At 40.3% G+C, this 22,558-nt stretch overlaps 1 protein-coding gene and 1 non-coding gene across 7 annotated transcripts in view; both read right to left on the bottom strand.

The window, feature by feature from the left end:
• Positions 1 to 22,558, bottom strand: part of SIPA1L1 (signal induced proliferation associated 1 like 1) — a 493,843-nt gene that overhangs the window by 259,747 nt on the left and 211,538 nt on the right. The window lies entirely within an intron of this gene.
• Positions 17,420 to 17,491, bottom strand: TRNAC-GCA (transfer RNA cysteine (anticodon GCA)). The gene has a single exon. It is a non-coding gene; the product is annotated as a tRNA-Cys (tRNA).

The following is a 22,558-nucleotide window of genomic DNA, read 5'->3' as shown; positions in this document are numbered from 1 at the left end:
GATCAGGACAAGTTGTGCTTATTAGTAGTGACTGCTCCACTTAAATGACAGAAGATTCAGGGTTCGGTCTGGTGATTTGAGAACTTGGAACTTAGAGCACAACACATCCTCCATAACAGAAGATTTAACAGTTTCTGTTAATACGGACACGATGTTGAACTAGTATAAGATCTAATAGCTAACAAAAAATTTCCTCAGAGGGAGGGTCTTCAGGTCAAAGTGCTAACTCTCACTAGCCATCAGGAGAATGCAATCTAAATAGCAATGAATCCCACTCTGTACCCACTAGAATGGCTAAAACTAAACACTAGAAACTAATGTTGATGAAGACGTGGAGCCACTGGAACTCTCAAACACTATTAGTGACAGTGAACTGGCACAACTACTTCAGTAAAAGGTTCTGTATTACCTACCAAAGCTGAACAAACACATATCCAATCTCAGAAATCCCAGTCTGAGGTAGAGACACCCAAGAAAAATGTACACATATGTGCCCCCCCCCAAAAAAAATACAAAGAGTTTTCTACAAAGTTCCAAATCAGAGAAAACTAATCTATGGTGATGTAAGTTAGCATAATGATTACCTCCGGTAGTACTGGTGGATGAGGAATGGTAGTGAAATGGGAGAAAATATGAATGAGTTTATGGAATGTTGGTAATATTCTCATTTTTAATTTAGGTGATATTTACACATGTGTATTGTTTACAAAAATTTATCAAAGATGAAAACTTACAATCTGTGTGCTTTTTTATATTAATGTTACACCTTATTTTTTTTATTTACAGGAAAAACATCAAGGTAATTATAAGTGCATATGCCTATTTATGTAACTATAAAAAAACACAAATATATTTGAGAGAATAAAGTGGTTTTTCTTCATAGAACTGGCACTGTGTACAATTCGTAACAGGCATTTTCCCCTTATAATACCATCTTTTCCCCTTACTATACTGTAACTATTTTCTTTTCTCTCAAATATTTAGAATGAAAACTTCATGGCTGCATTATTGGATGCAGTATTGGATATAACTATAAATCATTCATATTATTTTCAAATTTCTGTCTTCATAAGTAATGTTGCAATGAGTAAACACCATGTTTCAGACATGTTTGCACATGTCTGTATTTCATTAAAACATTCCTAGAAATAAATTCCCAGGGCCAAAGCATACACTTAACAATGCTAAAAGTGTACAACTCTGGAAATTTTTTATCAACATTGCTTAAGCAATCTTAGTAATCATTAGCTAGATGAACACTTAACTACATGGAAAACTTAGCTACCCAGAATAATTTCTCTGAAGTTTTGCTTAATTAATAGACTCCTCTTCTTACAAAGATTACTGAGATTTGGTATAAATGGGTTCAGAGTCTTATAGAAAACACTCTACAGCTAGAAATGGGCACCCTGAGAAATATATTAAACCTGATATAAGTGTAGGAATGATCAAAAATCAATCATGACTCAAAACAAAAATATAACAGAATATAAAGTCAAATAAAAATGTTTATATGTACATGTATTTTTATATGTGAACAGAAAAAATACATAAGGCTACTTAACAAAATGGTAAAATACATTGCTGGGTTTAGGATTTGGGTAATTTTTACTTTATCTTTTTAGTTTTGTTGCTTACATTATTTACAGTAAACATATACCCTTTTAAGATTAAAAAGTTAACTAGAAGATATGAAAGTCTCCTGTTAAAAAATAGGATAATAGATACTTTCTTCCCTGTTCACAAAATGAATTAAATTGATGAGCTTTCTCTCCATGTATTTTTCATCAGTCTTCTAGCACTGCCACACGGATTCTCTTGGCAAATACCAACAGAGCACATACAGCAGAACGAATGAGGGAAGAACAGTAGCAGGAAACTGGCACCCCCAACAAATCGTGCTTATCTGAGACCGCTCCCCACCCCACCTTCAAACCGGAGTCAGTGGCTGTGACCCTACACCCCAGGGGTTATCATTTTCTGCTAGTTAAGCTATTCTTAGTTCCTAAGATAGAATTAAGGATATCGACATTTCATGGCTGCCTATTAAAATCACCACAACCTCCAGGTGTCCTGTATCTGAGCAAAAGACTTCCCACTGCCAGAACTGTAGCCTCAGGTCTCACGTTAGCTATGTCCTAGAGACCTGTAAGAATTGACTCAGCTCCCTAGGGACAAGGGAGCAAGTTACTCACCAGGTGGAGTTCCATCCATTATCTCGATCACCTTTCCCAAGAGAATTAATATTACTTCATTTGATGGGACAGAAAAAAAGCCAAATGGAGCTTACTCTCCCAGCCAATCACATCCATACTGAGCTACAGAAATCAAACAGAATTAGAATTTTAAATTTGCCGATCCCTTCCTTCCAGGTAAAGTCTTGTTTATTAATGGTAATTAAAAACACAGCCATGGCAAACCAAAGATCAAACCCCTAGGATCAAAACAGCAGCAGCTTTTTTGGCATCCCTTGGACCTCCACTTCCATGAAGGTCGCCCACAGTCTTGAATCAATCAGGGACTTCCCACCTTGGAAGAAAAGGACTGACTCGAAGAGAAATATCCCACAGATGCAAATGGCCTTATTCTCCCAGCCTAACTCAAACAAGAGAAAACCAAGAGAGTACACAGCTACATTTATACTGTTGTCACTTTTTTTCTTTTTTTTTACAATTGGGTTTGAAATGCAGGCGAGTACAAAGAATCTCTGGGCTACAGTTCAAGGGAAACAGAACATCCTAATACAAGAACATTTTCAGCTTTCTCAAATTCCACTTCAGCCAAGTTCAGAAAGTTCTCAGTTTCATCTAGAAAGTTCATGTTCTTCTTGCTGTAAATGTCAGGATCTTCAGAACACAGAATTCCAGCGGCTAGAGTAACACAAAGACCATTTTCAATGTGTCAAGGTCTCAGAACACAACCAGTCTTGTGGGGCTGAATACATCTCCAATCTAAGCGCAACTGATACCAAATGCTAAAACCCAGAATACAATCAGACACACATTTAATAGATTACTCAACAGTAATAGTATCACAGCACATGCACGGCCCTCAATGAGCTCAATGACTAGTGAAGACAGCGATGCATATGCAGGAGTGACAACTGAGTACACACAGTAATCATCATAACTACTATCATTTAATGAGAGCTTAGTACCTGCTTAGAACTGTGCGTACTTAAGATCTTCAGTTACCCCACAAAGTAAAGAAAATGTTACAACTTACTTCTCAGTTCCATCATCCCTAAGAAGAGAGTGATGCCTACTCCACAGGATTGAAGTGAAGGTCAACACACTCCGAGCACTTAAAACACTGGTTGCCATGTGGCAATGGATCAATAAACGTCAGCTCTTACATTATTATAATCGTTGATGTGGTTGTTGTCATTATCACTGGAAAAACCACCAGGAAAATAAAAATAAAACAAAGGGAAGAGAACGCAAAGAAACAAGAATGGCAGTGACCGTCTAACAGCCAAAGGGCATCAGACAAGCTCCTTCAGCCACCTGAAAAATGGGATGAGGTCACCTGTTCCACCCTCCTCCTCCTAAGGCTCTCCTGGAGGCCACAAAAAAGCATCTTTAGCCACAGAACACAGAACTAATACCATATACCGTCATTGACCAGAGGGTCTCCACAAACACTGGAAAACAATGAACTTTTGCAGTGAGCTGTAAACACACTAAATTATTATCCTAACAACAACAAAAAAAATCAAAAGTATAGTTAAAAAAAAAAAAAAACCCACAACAGCGGGATAAAAAGTAAAAAGCACAGTAACTCTCCACTACCCAGTAACACCAAATACCATACCTGGAGCCTTAGACTGGCAGAATCATCAGGACTTTGAGGGAAATAGCTAACATTCTGAAGGCAATCTTGAAGTGCTTTAAAAAAAAAAAAAACCCGACTGCATCAAGGCACCACAGGCTCATTTTAGGTATAAGAAGCAAACAGAGTACAGTAGATTTAAACTGCATTTTATTTCAACTATGAACACTGAAATAAACAATTTTCAAGCATTGCATGCATGCTTAGTCATTCAGTCATGTCTGACTCTTTGCAATCCCATTGACTATAGCCCTCCAGGCTCCTCAGTTCATGGACTTTTCCCAGCAAGAATACCGGAGTGGGTTGCCATTTCCTTCCCTGGGGGATCTTCCCAACCCAGGAATCAAACCCTCGTCTCCTCGAACTGGAAGGTGGATCCCTTACCACTGAGCCATCTGATTACTCTTCGTATTATTATGTCCCATGAAGTTCCCTTTCACCTACATGCTAACATAAAAGTTAACAGAAGGTAAAGCTTCCAATTCAGGTTTCTGCAACTTTAAACACATGAACACAAAAGCTTCTGGGACTATTTTCATCTTGTGGTCAGTGTTGGGAGAGCACTGATACCAAACAGACATCTTCTGTCCTCTGAAGTTTTCTGAATATATGCCATCCCTCTTTATCTGCATGATCAACTCAGTAACAGGCAATGTACTTTCTCATATGGCCTGCATATTTTAATTATTTTAATTAAGAAAAATATTAACATTAGAAATACAAATGAGGGTTTCTTTTTTGTCCCTTTTTATTTTCCAAATGAGCTAAAATTAGCCATCTATTTCCTACATAGTCAGCAAAAAGGACTCCTTTTTAAAATAAAATGGCATGAAAACCTATTTGATTGTAACTGAAAATTGTTATGTTTACCTAATATCTGTAGGACTTATTTCGTTTGATACAACAACTACAATAACCAGGAAGGAAAATGTATTTGCAATACCAATCCAGGTAAGAAATATTTGTCATCCAACTGTTAATGGAACAGATCCTTTGGTTCCAGTCCCCAGTGGATTTTCCTTCTAACTTTAGAAAAAGGAAAACCTGTCAATGAATCAAGTAGGTTATGCATTGTCTTCCACTGGCTGCAACAACAAGCAAGTTCTCTCTCCCCAGATAGAGTAAAAGCTCGTATTTTAAAGTTCGCATCATAAATTATGTTACACTTAAACTTGGCGTCTGCTAGCTCTTGCTCAGCCTTGTAACTCTGGGCATCAACAGGTGTTGGCTGGGGTGGCGATGCTATAATGGGCACAGAGTAAGGGCCCGTAGCACCGCAACCCATTATGTAGTGGTGAGGACCACATCATCAGTTCTTTAAAATTTCCCAAAGTGTCCAGTATTATTCAAGATTCCCTTATGCAATACAAACACTGCAACTTGACGGCATGTTGGGGTAAAGTCTAAAGCAGCAGTCCCCAACCTCCAGGATTTAATTAATGCCTGATGATCTAAGATGGACCTGATGTAATAATAATAGAAAAAAAAAGTACACAATAAAGGTGCTTGAATAATCTTGAAACCATCCCTCTGACTCTGGTCCATGGAAAAACTGTCTTCCACAAAACTGGTCCCTGGTGCCAAAAAGGCTGGGGACCACTGCTCTAAAGATGGCAACCCTGTTCTCTCAGAGCAAACAGAGGGGTAAACAGCACACATGTCCTGGGCTTGGCTCAATGGGGCCTCATGTCAACACCATTCTCCAGGAACCAAAGGAAAAGAGGTCACTCTGGTCTCTCACAGTTCTGCTAAGTATTGTACACAAACTATTTGCAAGCAAATAAATAAATCAACACATCTCCTGATCTTTCAGGATGAGCGAAAGAAATACTAACCTGGGAACTGTCAGTGGGAACCAGTCTCAGGCATTGAAAAAGTCTGATGCATATCCACTCCCTGTCCCAAGAACTGTGAATCAGGAGAGTCTGGGAATTTTTTTAACTTCGGTCTTCTGAAGTTGCTCTGATTTCAGGGCAAACTCCCACCACCCCAAGGAAAAGTACTGAATGGCATACTTGCATTTTTTTTCCGAATGAATGCTAATTTGATTGGGAATTTTATACTAGTCCCACTGAAGTGAATGAAGTCATTCTTTGCGTCCACAGGGAGACAGGAAGCTCTGTAGCTCTACACTATTTGTGAACACTCTGGGCACCTAAGAGGTATTACTTTCTGGGACATGAATTGCCTGGCTCTGTCCCTAGTGCACCTGCTAAGTATACACAGAAACTAGACCCCTTGGTTCTGAGTATCTGGATGCAAAAAAATGAAACGTTCTAACACCACCACCATCTAAAATGTCTTGTTCTGTTGTGTTTTAACGACTATAGCAGGATTGCCAGGATAGAAACTGATAACCAAAGAAACACGATTCCAAGATTGTCTGGATTTCACGTTACTTATCTCCTATGGGTCCAAGAGATAGAAACTGTAACTCTAGGCTCTTCTTCCCCTTCCTCCTGCCAGCACTTCAGCAGGTGCCAAAAGAAGGATGGATTCCACAGAGCTCATGGAGGAGGGGGTCCCTGCACAGTTTCTTTTTTTTTTTTTAATTTACTTGGCTGCGCCGGGTCTTATTTGCAGCATGTAGGACCTAGTTCCCTGACCAAGGATGGAACTCAAGGGGCCCTGCATAGGGAGCATGGCATCTTAGCCACCAGACCACCAGGGAAGTGGTGGCCTTGTCCCCTGTGGAAGTTCTTTTCAGCATCAGGAGGATGACAGTGGGTCTCCGGTGGGAGAGGGTGGCACCAGTGTATGGGCAACTATGGCTAGAGACAACTGTAAACACCATGGAAGATTCTGAGTTTACTTTGGTATTAAAAGTCTGAATTCTACTTAACAGAAATTATTCTGCTTAAGCTACTTAGCATAACAAGACTGTAACCATCAAGAGAAACTGTTTAGTCATGACAGAGAATGTGCAAAAAGGAATTCTGCAAGTGTATTTGCTGGTTTTCCAAAGGTTCTGCTGCATACATCATTCTCAAGTACATGAAAGGTCTGCAACGTCCTCTGCTTCAATTTGACAAGGGGCTTCCATGTAAAAGCCAATTTCATGTTTACCCAACAAAAGCCCGTCAGGAGGACTATAAGGAATGAGTATCAAAAAGCAAATTTCTTCATCAATAATTAAATTTAATCAGATTCAAAACCAATGTACTGATTAGCCTAAAAATTATTTCCTTACGAAAAATACTAAAAACAGAACCCACAACACGACTAAGGTCTTATGTATAATGCATCAATTAAAACCCTTCATGTGCCAGAAAGTAATACCCACAACCAACTCTTAGGTGCCCAGAGCGTTCACAAAGTGTGGCATTACAGCGCTTCCCACCTCTCTATGGACACAAAGGATTATAATTATAAAATTAAAATTATAAAATGGAATTATGAAAGACTAAAGGTTTTCAGAGGCAGATGACACTGTGACAGTATAAAAATAAAATTTCAGGACTCTTTGAACTCCAGAGCTGTAAGCACAAAATTTATCTCCCTACCTGTTGCTATAAACTGGCTCCCAGATGAATCATCTCCAGAAGTTTCCCAAGAATATTGCAATAATCACCTCAATGTGCAACATGCCATATTACAATGCTAAATTATCTTGAAGAAAATGTCAAAGTCAGAAGCAGGCTCTCTTAGGATGACCAAATCCCCAAGTAAATACATTTCCCTCTTACTGTGTTACCATCACTCTATCAGAAAAACAAATCATAGTTAATACTTGTACATATTTATTTCAAATTCCTCATTATTAAATGTTAACAAAATAGCACTTTTTCATAAATAATTACTAGAATTACAAAAATAAACTTCAAGTTGCTAGGGGAAAAAAGAAAATCCCATTACTGTTCTATGCTCTGGCAAACCTTCTTGCATTTCCATCTCCACTCTGGGCTTTGAGTCAAGTAAATGAAATTTTGGCTAGAAAGGAGATATCTTAATTTAGGGTAGTGACCCTTTCTAAAGAGAATGGAAGTGAATGCCAATACTAAATGCTCTATGTTGTTTAATTTAACCTAAAAGATTTTATATTTTTAGTAACTTTGATTCTATTTGGTTATTTTATCTAAAAAGAAGTTTAAAGTGTTACTCACATTTCGAAGCAACATATCAAAAGAGTATTTAAAAATCTGTATCACTAGCAAAACCCACAGAACCCAAGAGCGGAGCCTTAATTAAAACCTTAAGCAGTTTTCCCATCAACTACAATGACTCCACCGGCACAACTGCCCAGGATTCATCCAACATTCATCCCACAGACACTGATTGAGGACTTACTGTATCCCACAGACCATCATCCACTCAGCCATGGAGAGACAACGGTGAACAAAACATGTTCCTGACTGGAGAAATCTCAGGGACTGCACCCTCCTGTGCCACCCCCCCACCCCAGACGCAATGAAAAACTGTGCTTCACAATCAGTCCTAGCTTATTTAAACCAACTTTCTCCTTGCACTAATACTAATAAATCAGGAAATGTTTACGAATAAGTATAAAAGTATAACTCTTTCCAAACGGCAGTATAATGGCTCTATCTTCATAAATAATCTAGCCGGCTAAAGATTTAACCAGAGGCCTTTGGGAACTTCTGGGCAGGAACACAAGCACAGCGGCCCCCCGAGATCTGGCTGGAACGGACTCTTCTGGGACTAGAAAAGGCAACCCAGAGAAGGGCACACAGGGGTCTCATCTGAATGCTTTGGCCAGAGTTAGGCCCCATGGGAAAGACTCCCTGTACAAGACTTTGGATCTGAAACAGACCCATAAATAACCTTCATCCGCAGCAGACTTGGTTTCTGTGTATATAAAGTCAGTCACAGAAACACCATTATTTCAAATCGATCTATGACAATAACACATTTTCGGTCATCTCACAGCCATGAGACCACCAAGCGACAAGATTTTGAAAATTTATAGAATCAGAACTAGAGTGTAAAAAAAATACAACCAGGTTTTACACTCTTTCCTAGATGCATGCTAAGTCGCTTTCCAATCCAGGGATTGAACTCGCGTCTCTTATTTCTCCTGCATTGGCAGATGGGTTCTTTACCACTAGCGCCACCTGGGAAGCCCTCTTTCCTAGATGTGCTGTGCTGTGCTTAGGCGCTCAGTCAGGTCTGACTCTTTGCGACCCCACGGACTGTAGCCCACCAGGCTCCTCTGTTCTTGGGAATTCTCCAGGCAAGAATACTGGAGTGGGTTGCCATGCCCTCCTCCAGGGGATCTTCCCAACCCGGGGACTGAACCCGGGCCTCCTGCATTGCAGGCAGATTCTTTACCATCTGGCCACCAGGGGAGCCCAAGCATACTGAAGTGGGTAGCCTATCCCTTCTCCAGGGGGTCTTCCCAACCCTGCATTGCAGGCAGATTACCAGCTGAACCACCAGGGAAGCCCGCTTTCCTAGACAGTAACTCTTACATTCTTTTCCTACTGAATTTTAACTTCCCCTAGATCTATCTTTAAAGAATTTAAACGGTATTCAATTTTATTCAAAAATATAACTAAAAATAAAATTCAAATTCACTGTAAAAAAAAAAAATCATATTTTTCATCTCTGGGGCAGCCATCTTCACCTGCCCCAAATCCATCAATGGTTTCTTAGTATCTTATGTAAAAAGGGTCCAAATTCTTTATCTAGGTATACCAAGTCCTAGACAAGTCAGTTCCAAGCTAATTTTCCAACTCATTTCCCTCTATACCTCTTCACCCAGCCATCACTCCAGACAAACTAAACTACTCTCTTACCAAACACACTCTTCACTTTACTGTTTTCCATGCCTTTTCTCATATCTTCCATCTGCATTAAATATCCACTGACACTTGTTTTATTTTGGGGGGCTCCAAAATCACCGCAGATGGTGACTGCAGCCATGAAATTAAAAGACACTTGCTCCTTGGAAGAAAAGCTATGACCAACCTAGACAGCATATTAAAAAGCAGAGACATTACTTTGCCAACAAAGGTTCATCTAGTCAAAGCAATTGTTTTCCACATCATGTATGGATATGACAGTTGGACTATAAAGAAAGCTGAGCACCAAAGAATTGATGCTTTTGAACTGTGGTATTGGAGAAGACTCTTGAGAGTCCCTTGGACAGCAAGGAGATCCAACCAGTCCATCGTAAAGGAAACCCGTCCTGATTATTCATTGGAATGATTGATGCTGAAGCTGAAGCTTCAACACTTTGGCCACCTGATGCTAAGAACTGACTCACTGGAAAAGACCCTGATGCTGGGAAAGATTGAATGCGGGAGGAGAAGGGGGCGACAGAGGATGAGATGGTCGGATGGCATCACCGACTCAATGGACATGAGTTTGAATAAGCTCCAGGAGTTGGTGATGGACAGGGAGGCCTGGTGTGCTGCAGTCCATGGGGTCACAAAGAGTCAGACACGACAGCGACTGAACTGAACTGACACTTGTTTATAATTGCAGAGTGCATCCACGCTACCATTCCTAGTTCAAGTGTGATCTCTTTTGAGCCTTTGTTAGTGCCCATCTGCTGAGTGTCCACAGGGTGGGCTCCTTAGGTGCACAAATTTTTGCTCTGGGAACAAATATCATTGAAATCTCAACTCTGTGCCTTTCCTGGACACAGGCTGGGCAGGATGGAGTGACTGGGCCTGGAGTGGCAGGAGGCCTAGGCCTCTATGGACCCAGGCCCCAAACTGCTTACCACCACCCGAGCCCATGAAGCAGTGGCTGCTCAAACAAATTGGCAAACATTTAGCGACTCAAAACCATTCAAGTTCATTATCTCACTGTTTCGTGGTCAGAGGCCCAGCAGGCCTGGCTGGTTGCCCTGCTCTGGGCCCCCCAAGGCTGAAATAAAGGTGTTGGCCTGTGTTCCAACCTGGAAGCATTGGGGAGAGTCTGTCCATGTGGTCACTCTTTTCTGGTCGGCTGAGTCCGGTTCCACTCGACTATAGGACGGAAGGCCCCGTTTCCTTGCCAGCCCTTAGCTCCTGGAGGCCTGGCACATTCCCCGACTCCTGGCCTTCAAGCTGCAACAGCAGCTCAGACGCCTTGCCTGCCTTTTCTTTAGCCAACTCTCTCTGACTTCAGTGGAACCACCTTTCTGCTTTTAAAGGCTCATGGTATTAGACTGGACCCACCTGACTCAGGATCATCTCCCACCTCAAGATCTTTGATCACATCCTCAAAGTTCCTTTCGCCAAATAAGCTAATGTATTCACAGGCTCCAGGGATTAATCTAATGGTTTTATCCTTTGACAGTCTCTGCTTAAACCATCTACTGCATCAGAGGTTACAAAATGGCAGATGTTTAAGTCGTCGTCCTTTTAACATTATTAAGTAGAATTTTTCTGTTAAAAATTTTATCAGTCATGACCATCTGCTTATCCTGAAATAAAGTCTGTACAAGACCACACACAAAAAAAAGAAATCTCGATTCTGTCAGGTACAAGTCAGGCCTCGAGCAAGGTTACCTGCCTCACTAACCTCACTCTGAACAACACAGGGGCCCTAAAGCTACTTTGCAAGGTGTGGGGTTCTAACCAACATTCACTGATGTGCATTCCAATCTGTGTGCTAACACATGGGGATGTGCTGACCTTAGGAAAAGAACTGACATGCTGTGAGCCTTGGCTTTCTCACTGGTCAACGGGGAGGAGCTGCACCAATTTCACAGCAGAACAACACAAATACAGGAGTCGCTGCAGAACCCTGGCTCCTGGGCCCTGGGCCCTTCGGCCCCCTTCAGCCCCCATGTCCCTTCCCTGGGATTAGGGACCCTTCCTCTCTCCAGGCTCCACCACACCTGTGCTCCCCTCTGTCACTACTGCCTGTCTTCACCATCGGACGCTCCTCCCACAACAGCTTTATGGCCTAAGCCTAGACTCCCTAGCATTTTTAATATAAAGTGTTTCATCAGTATAAATCAAAGCACACAAATAAAATCAAAGCACTGGGAGATTCCAAGGCTGAAAAACAAAGGAAAACACCTGTTGAAATGCTGCTTGTTCTTTAAGCTCCAGTTCACATCGTAATAGCTGGGACTTCCAAAAATCCTGGCAGTGAAATACAGCCCCGGACCTCAACTGTGACCTCCTCTATGATGGTTTCTGCACCTTCCCCAAAAAAGGTGCTTAACTCTGGAAGCATCCTCACTTGTCACCAATTCACCTCTCATACTCAACTCGCCACACCCTTCCCTGCCCTGGACTTTATTTTTCCCATCATCTTACCTCCCTGATCAGGAGCTTGAGGAGGGCAAGGCCTGTGTGACTGGTCTTTCTTTCCAGTTCTTCCTCCCCACCAAAGAACATGAATTGAATGAACTAAAAGGGGATGTCAAAGCCTCTAGAAATGTATCATCCAAATCACAAGGTAATTCAAGTGATTCCTCCCCTCCAAGACCCCAAAGTCAAGGTTTGAAGAGATCTAGACCTCCTTCTTACCTTTCGGGAAGGAAGTCAACAACATCTCTTAAAATCAGAAGAAAACATGCTCCCTGGATATGGTTCTCATTAGCAGTAAAAGAATCAGAAACAATAGAAAACAGTGAACTGAAACCAAAAATGTCAAGGGGAAAAAACTGTCCTTTCGAACTTTATAATGTTCACAATCCTTTAACATTCTTCTCTCCTCAAGCCAAATGCTTTTCTTAGAAAAATAAATCAATGCTTTACATTCCATATTCATGAGGAGTTATAAAAACAAGCTGGCATACACTCTGGTAGAGCTTTTTAAAGTTATTGATTAATCAAATTAATGAAAGCTGACTTACAAAATATACTTTGAATTCACTCTTTTCCAATATGGGTATCACCTCATTAAAACATCTGTTTTCTATCTCTAACATTTCAAAATGGGCAAACCTACACCAGAAACAGAATGCTACCCATCCTACCCCCTTTTATGGTGAGGGCTGGTGGCAATAAACAGGAATAGACTGTGATTCTGGAAGTACATACTGATGTTCCTCTCTCCTTGTCTGGAGCACATTCCTTGACAATGTAAAAAGAAACAGAAGCATCAAGTCAATCCTGAGTTCACTGAAGCCCAAGGAGCCAAGTGCTGTAACAGAAACTCATGGGAAACCAGCAGTCCTTTGTGTAGCCCTCTTTTTCTGTGTCCTGGGAGAGCCCCCTTCAAAATCTCCTTAGGACACCAGGGACAAGCTGTTGGAAATGTCCTCCCCAAGCTAAAAGTGAGTGAGCTGATCGAATCACAGAAAAGTACGTAGGGGAGCCAGAGAGGGAAAAATTCTGCCCCCTTGGGATTTCTGGATCAATTCTAAGAACTTTCCATTTCGAACTGCCAGCAGCACCCATCAATTCCCATAGTAACCAGCCCACAGTTTTCTTTCCAGCTGGTCCACAAGGGAGGCACGCATGCTGCAGACAGACACACACAAGAGTATGACCCAATCTGATCACTGCTGAGAGGCTTAAACACTCCAATTCTACCTCCTAGCCTCCCTTAACTCCCAGGTTACCAGGATGTTCTCTCCTTTCTCCCTTCAATTTGATGCTGAGATAATGAAGGGGACTTTTTTCTTTTAGGGCTCTGCATAAAACAATATTCTGTGTTCCATTGCAATTTTGATTCAAGTCTATTTGGTACTAAAGCAATCATGTCTCCCTACCACACTGTGCATAAATGTTCGCTGAATGAAGGACTCCTCTGGTATAGAAATAGAGGTTTCAAAGATACGGGGGTACAGGTTTGAGATCCAAGGTAAGGACGAAGAAACTGCATTTCCAAAAGGAATTAAGAGCAGAAGAAAAGAGGGCTGAAATGGATGGAGACTGACTTGTTTTTGGGAAGAGGACTCCGCAGGCTGATTAAGCAGGACGGGGAACAGGAGGAGGACCAGGAGGAGCAAAAGCATTTCCATTCCCAACACACTCATCAAGGGACCCGCCATCAGCAACAGTGCCTGTGATGGTGATTTTCAGCACAGAAAGGGTCAAAGATCAGTTCTAACATGTTCATCTAAAGAATGACTAAGTTGCAAAGATTTTTTAAATTAAAAAGGTGGAGAATCAAATTAAAAGAGTTCAGCATGGGCTATGAACCAGTCCTGCAAGAGTGCCCACGGTCAACAGAACTTAACGACTGAAACAGAAAGGGAGAACGAGGGTGACAGGCGTACTGAAAAAATCAGTGCTCGCCACTGCCCCTGGAGGCAACGCCTCACTGTCAACAGTCGCTTGTTTTCCGTAGGGGAGATCCTAAGTAATGCAGATGGAAGGTTCTAGGTAGGCATGCCTACACCTTAAATTTTAATAAATACTCTCAAATTACTTTCTAGCAAGGATCCAACATCAGTGTGGATGAGTTCCTTATTTTTTTTAATATTTATTTATTTTTTTGGCTGCATTAGATCTTGGTTGCAGCATCTGGGATCTTCCATCCTGGTAATGGCATACGGGATCTAGTTCCCTGGCCAGGGACCGAACCCAGGCCCCCTGCATTGGGAGCATGGTGTCTCAGCCACTGGACCACCAAGGAAGTCCCAGCACCTGGGTGAGTTCTTTAAAATCTTTACCTACGGTTTGCAAGGCACTGTGCTAATTACAGAAGGCACAGTATAATAAAGCAAAGACCCTAAACATGACTCATCATCATCAAGACTGTCGGAGAAACGGGAAGAAAATACATGAAAACAGTAGTTTGTCCTGATAGGAAGGAATATAAGATTATGAGTAACTGCCCTTTATATTATCACTAATTAATCCTTTAAAAATAAGCTTTTTAAAAAAAGCAGAATGGGACCACATCAGACTAAAAAGCTTCTGCACAGCAAAGGAAACCATCAACAAAATGAAAAGGCAGCTTACTGAATGGGAGAGGATGTTTGCAAAGAATACACCCAATAAGGGGTTCATATCCAAAATATACAAAGAACTCTTACAACTCAACATGAAAAAAAGACAAACAACCTGATTAAAAAGTGAGCAGAGGATCAACATTTTTCCAAAGAAGACACACAGACAGCCAAGAGACACACGAAAAGATACTCAACATCGCTAATCATCACAGCAACAGAAATCAAAACCACAATGAGGTATCATCTCACACCTGTCAGAATGGCTATTAGCAAAAAGACAACAAGTAACAAGTGCTGGCAAGAATGTGGAGAAAAAGGAACCCTGTGCACTGCTGGTGGGACTGTAAATTGGTGAGTCACTATGGAAAAATTGTATGGAGGTTCCTCAAAGACTGAAAGTAGAACTACCACGTGGAAGAAAGCAAAAGCACTAATTCAAAAAGATATATACACCTCTATGTCCACTGCAGCATTACTTACAATAGCCAAGAAGCAATCAAATTGCCCATCAATACATGAATGGACAAAGATGATGAGGCGTGTGTGTGTGTGTGTGTGTGTGTGTGTGTGTGTGTAAATATTAACGTGCCATAAAAACAAAATACTGCCATTGACAACAAACCGGATGGACCTTGAGAGCATCATGCTAAGTGAAGTAAGTCAGAGAAAGACAAGTAACATATGATGTCACTTATATGTGGAATGTAAGACAAAAACAAACACACCAAGCTCATAAGTACAGAGAACAGACTGCTGGTTGCCAGAGGTAGGGGGTAAGGGGAGAGTGATATGGGTGAAGAGGGTCAAAAGGTACAAACATCTATTTATAAAATAAGTAAGTCAAAAAATAAAAAAAAGTTTTTTTAATAAATTATAATTAAAAAGTAAGGGGGATGTAACATACAGCATGGCAACTATAGTTAATAAGGCTATACTGCAAATCTGAAAGTTGCTAAGAGAGCAGATCCTCAAAGTCCTCATCACAAGAGAAAAAAATGTTTGTAACTATGTATGGTAACAGGCATTAACTGTACATACTGTGGTGATGATTTTGCAATGCATGTAAATGTCCAATTATTATGTTGTACACTTGAAAGTAATACAATGTCATATGTCAATTATAATTCAACTGAAAAAATGAAGAAGACAAAAAATACTGCGCTATACCAAATTCCTAGAGGATCAATGCTTTAGAAAAACCTAAATGAATGTGTAAATTTATCACAAATGAAAGTTCAGAATCTGAGTCTAAGGTTCATATGGGAAAATAAATGAGCAAGAATAATGAGAGTAATTAAGAAAAACAAGAGTAAAAACTAAATCAACTTTAATCCTTGCCACATAGTAAAATATGTTATAAATATGTAACAAAAGTGCGAAATTGGTTCATGAGTAGACCATAAAAATCAAGGATAAAATAAAAATTCTAAAAATACTTTATAGAGAGTTTGATATAGGATAAAACGTGACATTCAAAATCAAGGCAAAAAAGATAAATTGCTGAATAAATGGGACAGACAAGAGAATGGGATATCAACTCACAACTCCCCCCAAATTCATCAAAAAATGCAAACATTCAGAAAATTACAATGTATTAAAAGAAACCAGGAGATAGTGTTTATCCTCTTTGAGAATGTAAAACCCTTCTAAGTAGGACATGAAACCCAAAACCCATAAAATAAAAGATGAATAAATTTTGATTATTCAAAAGTAATAAGTTTACACATGGCAAAAGCTACAATAAATGACAAAATATACACCCAGGGGAAAAAATCAGCACGTCCTATCACAAAGAGCTAATTTCTTTTTTTACATTAAGAGTTTATCCCACTAGATAAATGGGCAAAAGATCACAAGAGTCAATTCACAGAAAGAAAAACCACTCTTAAACACCCAACAGTATGTGTAACCTCATGTATAACGAGAAAAACTCAACAGGAAAACCACAATGAGATCCCCTTGTTCAACTATGAAACTGACAAGGATCAGAAGGTGTACTCACACACTACCGGCAACAGAAAAGAGGAAGGTCGGCATACACTGCCCATGGGAATGTAAATTTACATGTCTATGGAGGATAGTTTAGGAATACTTATCAAAGATGTGAAGATACACATTCTTAGTGTTGAGGTGGCTTTTCGTGGGGGAAACAATTTTACACCAAAAAGACACAAATGTGTGACAGATGGTAATGCTTTTTTTTTTTCTATTCTTGGCAGGGTCCCTTTTTAGCTGAATGGCATTTGCTTTTTTTTTTTTTAACTGAATTATAGTTGACATACAATATTATATTCGTCACGCGCGTACAACATAGTCATTCGACATTTGTATATATTGTGAGATAATCCCCACGAAAGGTTTAGTTACCATCTGTCACCATACTAAGTTAATACAGTATTACTGACCATATTCCTATGCTGTACATTACATTCCCATGACTTATTTTATACACAGAAGCTTGTATATCTTGACCTCCTTTACCCAATTTGCCCAACCCAAATCCCCTCCCCTCTGACAACTACCAATCTGTTCTCTATGAGTCTGGATTTTGTTTTGTTTTGTGTTTTAGATTTCACATATAAGTGAAAGCATGAGGTATTTGTCTTTAAATTACTTCACTTAGCATAATGCCCTTAAGGCCCATCCATGTTAAGAAAGTGAAAGTGAAGTCGCTCAGTGTGTCTGACTCTTTGCAACCCCGTGGACTGTAGCCTACCAGGCTCCTCCGTCCATGGGATTCTCCAGGCAAGAGTACTGGAGTGGGGTGCCATTTCCATCTTCCCAACCCAGGGATTGAACCTGGGTCTCCTGCATTGCAGGCAGACGCTTTAACCTCTGAGCCACCAGGGAATCCATGTTATGGCAAGTGGCAAAGTTTCATCTTTCTATGGTTGAGTAATAGTCCATTGTATATCTATACCATATCTTCTTTATCTATTCATCTATTGAATAACACTTAAGTTGGTTCCATATCTTGCCTACTGTAAATAACACTGTGATGAATACATGGGTGCATATATATCTTTTTGAATTAGTGTTTTTGCTTTCTTCCAATAAATACCAGTAAGTGGGACTGCTAGATCATGCAGTAGCTCTATTTTCAGTTTTTTGAGGAAACGCCATACTGTTTTTCACAGTGGCTACACCAGTATAAGGATTCATATTCTTCAATCCCCCAAAAACATCTACTCTGCTTCATTTACTACTCTAAAGCCTTTGACTGTGTGGATCACAACAAACTGAAATATTCTTATTGAGATGGGAATACCACACTACCTGACCTGCCTCCTGAGAAATCTGTATGCAGGTCAAGAAGCAACAGTTAGAACTGGACATGGAACAGACTGGTTTCAAATCGGGAAAGGAGTATGTCAAGGTTGTATATTTAAAAAAAAAAAGGCTGTATATTGTCACCCTGCTTATTTAACTTATATGCAGAGTACATCATAAGAAACGTTGGGCTGGATGAAGCACAAGCTGGAATCAAGATTGCTGCGAGAAATATCAATAACCTCAGATATGCAGATGACACCACCCTTATGGCAGAAAGCAAAGAAGAACTAAACAGCCTCTTGATGAACATGAAAGAGAAGAGTGAAAAAGTTGGCTTAAAACTCAACATTCAGAAAACTAAGATCATGGCATCTGGTTCCATCACTTCATGGCAAATAGATGGGGAAATAGTGAAAACAGTGACAGACTTTATTTTTTGGGCTTCAAAATCACTGCAGATGGTGACTACAACCATGAAATTAAAAGATGCTTGCTCCTTGGAAGAAAAGTTATGACCAACCTAGACAGCATATTAAAAAGCAGAGACATTACTTTGCCAACAAGGTCCATCTAGTCAAAGCTATGGTTTTTCCAGTAGTCATGTATGGATGTGAGAGTTGAAGCATAAAGAAAGTTGAGTGCCAAAGAATTGATGCTTTTGAACTGTGGTGTTGGAGAAGACTTGAGAGTGTCTTGGACAGCAAGGAGATTAAACCAGTCAATCCTAAAGGAAATCAACCCTGAACATTCACTAGAAGGACTGATGCTGAGGCTCCAATCCTTTGGCCACCTGATGAGAAGAGCTGACTCACTGGAAAAGACCATGATGCTGAGAAAGACTGAGGGCGGGAGGAGAAGAGGACGACAGAGGATGTGATGGTTGGAGGGCATCACCGACTCAACGGATATGAGTTTGAGCCAACTTTGGGAGGTAGTAAAGGAGGGAGACCCGGCATGCTGCAGTCCATGGAGTTGCAAAGAGTTGGACATGGCTTAGCAACTGAACAACAACATTCTTTAACCCAGAAACTCCTCTACATAAACCTATACACTTAGAAGTTCAAGGACAGCCATAGCAGCACTGTTAACAATGTTTTAACACTGTTAAAAACAAGGTCAGAGAAACTTAAAGTCCATTAATAGGAGACTGGATAATAAACTACAGTCATAAACTGGAATGAAACAGAATGAAAGCACAGTACAGTATGCTACAATCTGTGTAAAAATAAACTTTAAAAAGCATACATACTAAATGCAATATGACATTTCTGGATTGAATCCTGGAAGAGAAAAAGGACATCAGCAGAAAAACTGATGAAATCCAAATAAAATCTATACACTTTAGCTTCACTGTGTAACCCTTTGGATTTTACTGTATGGGCACATAATAATTATTTGAATCATAAGATTTAATTTAAAAAAACCTAATTACTTTGTGATTGTACTTTCATCATTCCTGGCATTCATATCCTTCTACATACTGCTAATGAGAAACACCAAGGGTACATGTATTGCTTCAACACTTCTTCTTTTTTTTTTTTTTTTTTTTTGCTTCAACACTTCTAATACTTTCATTACTGTACCTAAACACATCCCTGCCTCACCTGCTAAGTTTTAGGTCCTTAAAGGTAGAGGCCAAGCCAGCTCAGCTCTGTCCTCAAGGAATCTGGAGAGTATCTGCCACATGGTAAGAGTTCAACCAGTGAGACTGAAATGATTATGCTCAATTTTTCATTAGTACAAAATTTTGTATTTCAACTATCCAAACAGTTCTAGGCGTTTCCTCTGATCCTTAGTTCATAATGATACATAAAATGGAAGCAAGGAGCAGAGATGGGTGAAGTGGTTCTCACTGAGGATTTGGGTAGGAACATGGAGGCCTGTTAGATAAACGACCCTCCAACCTCACTTCCTAAACATTTTTGCTCTGTGCTGGAGCTGCAGGGACTATAAAGATAAAATGAAGTCCTTATGGTAGAAGTTAGGCACAATTAACATCAAGACTTGAAAAGGTGAAACACCCTTGGATTTACAAAAATGTCTTCAACAATGGCCATGAAATGCTTTTCAGAGAAAAAAATCACTTATTTACACTGTTGGTGGGAATGTAAATTGGTGCAGGCACTATGGAAAACAGTATGGAGGCTCCTCAAAAAACTGAAAATAAGGTTGCTATATGATCAGGCAATCCCACTACTGGGCATATATCCAGAGAAAAATGTACACACACACACACATACACACACACACAGGAATACTATTCAGTCATCAAAAAGAACGAAATAATGCCATTTGCAGCAACACAAATGGACCTAGAGATGATCATACTAAACGAAGTCAGAAAGAGAAAGAAAAATACCATATGGTATCACTTATATGTGGAATCAAAAAATACAAGACAAATCAACATACCTACAAAGCAAAGACAGATTCATATGTGGTTGCCAAGAGCGAGGGGAGAGGAATGGAAGTTTGGTGTTAGCAGAAGTAAACTACTATACACAATAGGATGGATAAACAACAAGCTCCTGTTGTATAGCACAGGGAACTATAGTCAATATTCTATCACAAACCATAATTGAAGAGAATATATATATGAACATACACACATAAAAAACATCACTTTTCTGTACAGAAGAAATTAATACAACACTGTAAATCAACTAGACTTAAAATTTTTTTAAAACAGAGTGTCCAAAGAAAAACAATCCTAGCCTCCAACCCCATCAACATCTGATTTTCCGAACATTCAAAATACAAAAGACAAATGACTTAGGAAACATTCTGAGGTCCTTGAATGGGTAAAGAAATGCTAATGACTTTGTCCCCAAAGCATTAGTAGTGCTGTTCCATTTCCACCAACTCACAGCCTTAAGTCTACACACCACACCATCAAGCAATAAAACCTGGGGCAGACACTGATCTCTGTGAATACCTATTTTTTAATGTACAAAATGAACAGATGACAGTTAAGGCTCCTTCTGGATCTCAAATTCTATCATACCTCTTTTCCTTCACACCCCAAATATAAACTAAGGCACTGCAGTCTTTTCACACAAACTCACACATCAACAGACCCATTTGGTCTGTGCACTGGGAGAAGAAGCTTACCCACATTACTTTCTCCCTATTTCCAGAGTGGCCTACATATGAGCCAGCGTCATATATGAACAGTTCTCAAGTGAAGGAGAAAAGGATTTATTCAACTTGTTGAAATGATATTAAAATATGTATACTGTACAATGAAACATTCGCTGAATTGTGCCTTCATTCATATTCAAGACTAGAAAAGTTTCTAACTTGGCTTTCACCTGCACTTTTATGTACTGGTTAGTCCACATACAACATCTGCAAGCTATCCTTACAGATGCGTATTTCTACTTGATCTTTTTATTTTATTTTTATTTTGTTGACCACTTTTTACAGCACGGAAGAAAAGATGGGAACACTGGGGGAAAGTCACAGGCAAACTTATCCATGGGCAATGATACATGATTGATCAGAGGAGAGTTTCATCTTGTTTATTTAACATAATCCTTAGTTCGAACTGACTGGGCTGAAAGATGATTGTGTAAAAGGCAGAACAGAGGTCTGTGAGTAGCAGCGACATGATAAAAGCATGCTATAATGCACATTGAGAGCTTATCTCTTTCCATTGAAATGTGCCCTTTCAAAACACAGAAATAACATTGTGCTGCTAACAAATATAGCTGTCTTCTAAAGCAGTTATTTCCCCCTAAATAACCAGCATTTTACAGTACAGGTGCTTTCTAAATAATATGGGGAGAGAGAAGAGTTTTCCAAGAAACCTTCAAATGAGCTCAAAAGTCCACAGTGAAAGACACATCTCAGGGGATGAGGACATGAGATAATATCCATCTGTCAGGTGAGCCGGAACAGCCTCCTTCAGTAAAGGAACTTGAACACGTTTCAGAGGAGGGAAAGCCGCCTGACAGGTGGAGAGTAGAAAAGGAAATGCCAGGCAAGAAGAAAGATGTGCGTAGGAGCTACCACTGTACTTTCTCAAGCAGCAGAGACACGGTGTGACGTGATGTGCGGCAGAGATTATCTTAGTCATTAAGACAAACTGAAGGGGAGAGTGCATGTCACTTCACACTCCGAGGCTCGCTTTCCTCGGTGTTTCAGGCCAAGGGCGGACCACGTGATTGGGACAGCTCACTTCCTCGGAGGCACTGCGCTGGCACCGAACACGCTATAACCCTTCGAGGTGCGTGGCTTAGGAGCCCATTTGATAGATGAAGAGAAAGAGGCTCAGCATCCTGAAGGGACCTCTGGTTACAGGGCTTTATGAGACTTTAGAAAGAACATGCATGGTAACTACTGTGGAGAAAGAGGGGGTGTGATGCTAAGACGGGCTTCCCAGGTGGCTCAGTGGTAAAGAATCGGCCTGCCAGTGTAGGAGCTCTGAGTTCAATCCCTGAGTCAGGAAGATCCCCTGGAGCAGGAAAGAAATGAAAACCTGCTCCAGTATTCTTGCCTGGGAAATCCCATGAGTCTGGCAGGCTATATAGCCCATGGGGTCGCAAAGAGTCAGACACGACTTAGTGACTAAACAACAACGATAATATTAAAACTGACTTAAAAAAATCCGAGCTCCTGAACATAACCACCTGATACAAGAAT

Source organism: Odocoileus virginianus, chromosome 6 (assembly GCF_023699985.2).
Source record: "Odocoileus virginianus isolate 20LAN1187 ecotype Illinois chromosome 6, Ovbor_1.2, whole genome shotgun sequence".
In the NCBI taxonomy this organism is placed as follows: domain Eukaryota; kingdom Metazoa; phylum Chordata; class Mammalia; order Artiodactyla; family Cervidae; genus Odocoileus; species Odocoileus virginianus.
Note: the sequence above shows the minus strand (reverse complement) of the source record. Positions and strands in the feature narration are given on the sequence as shown.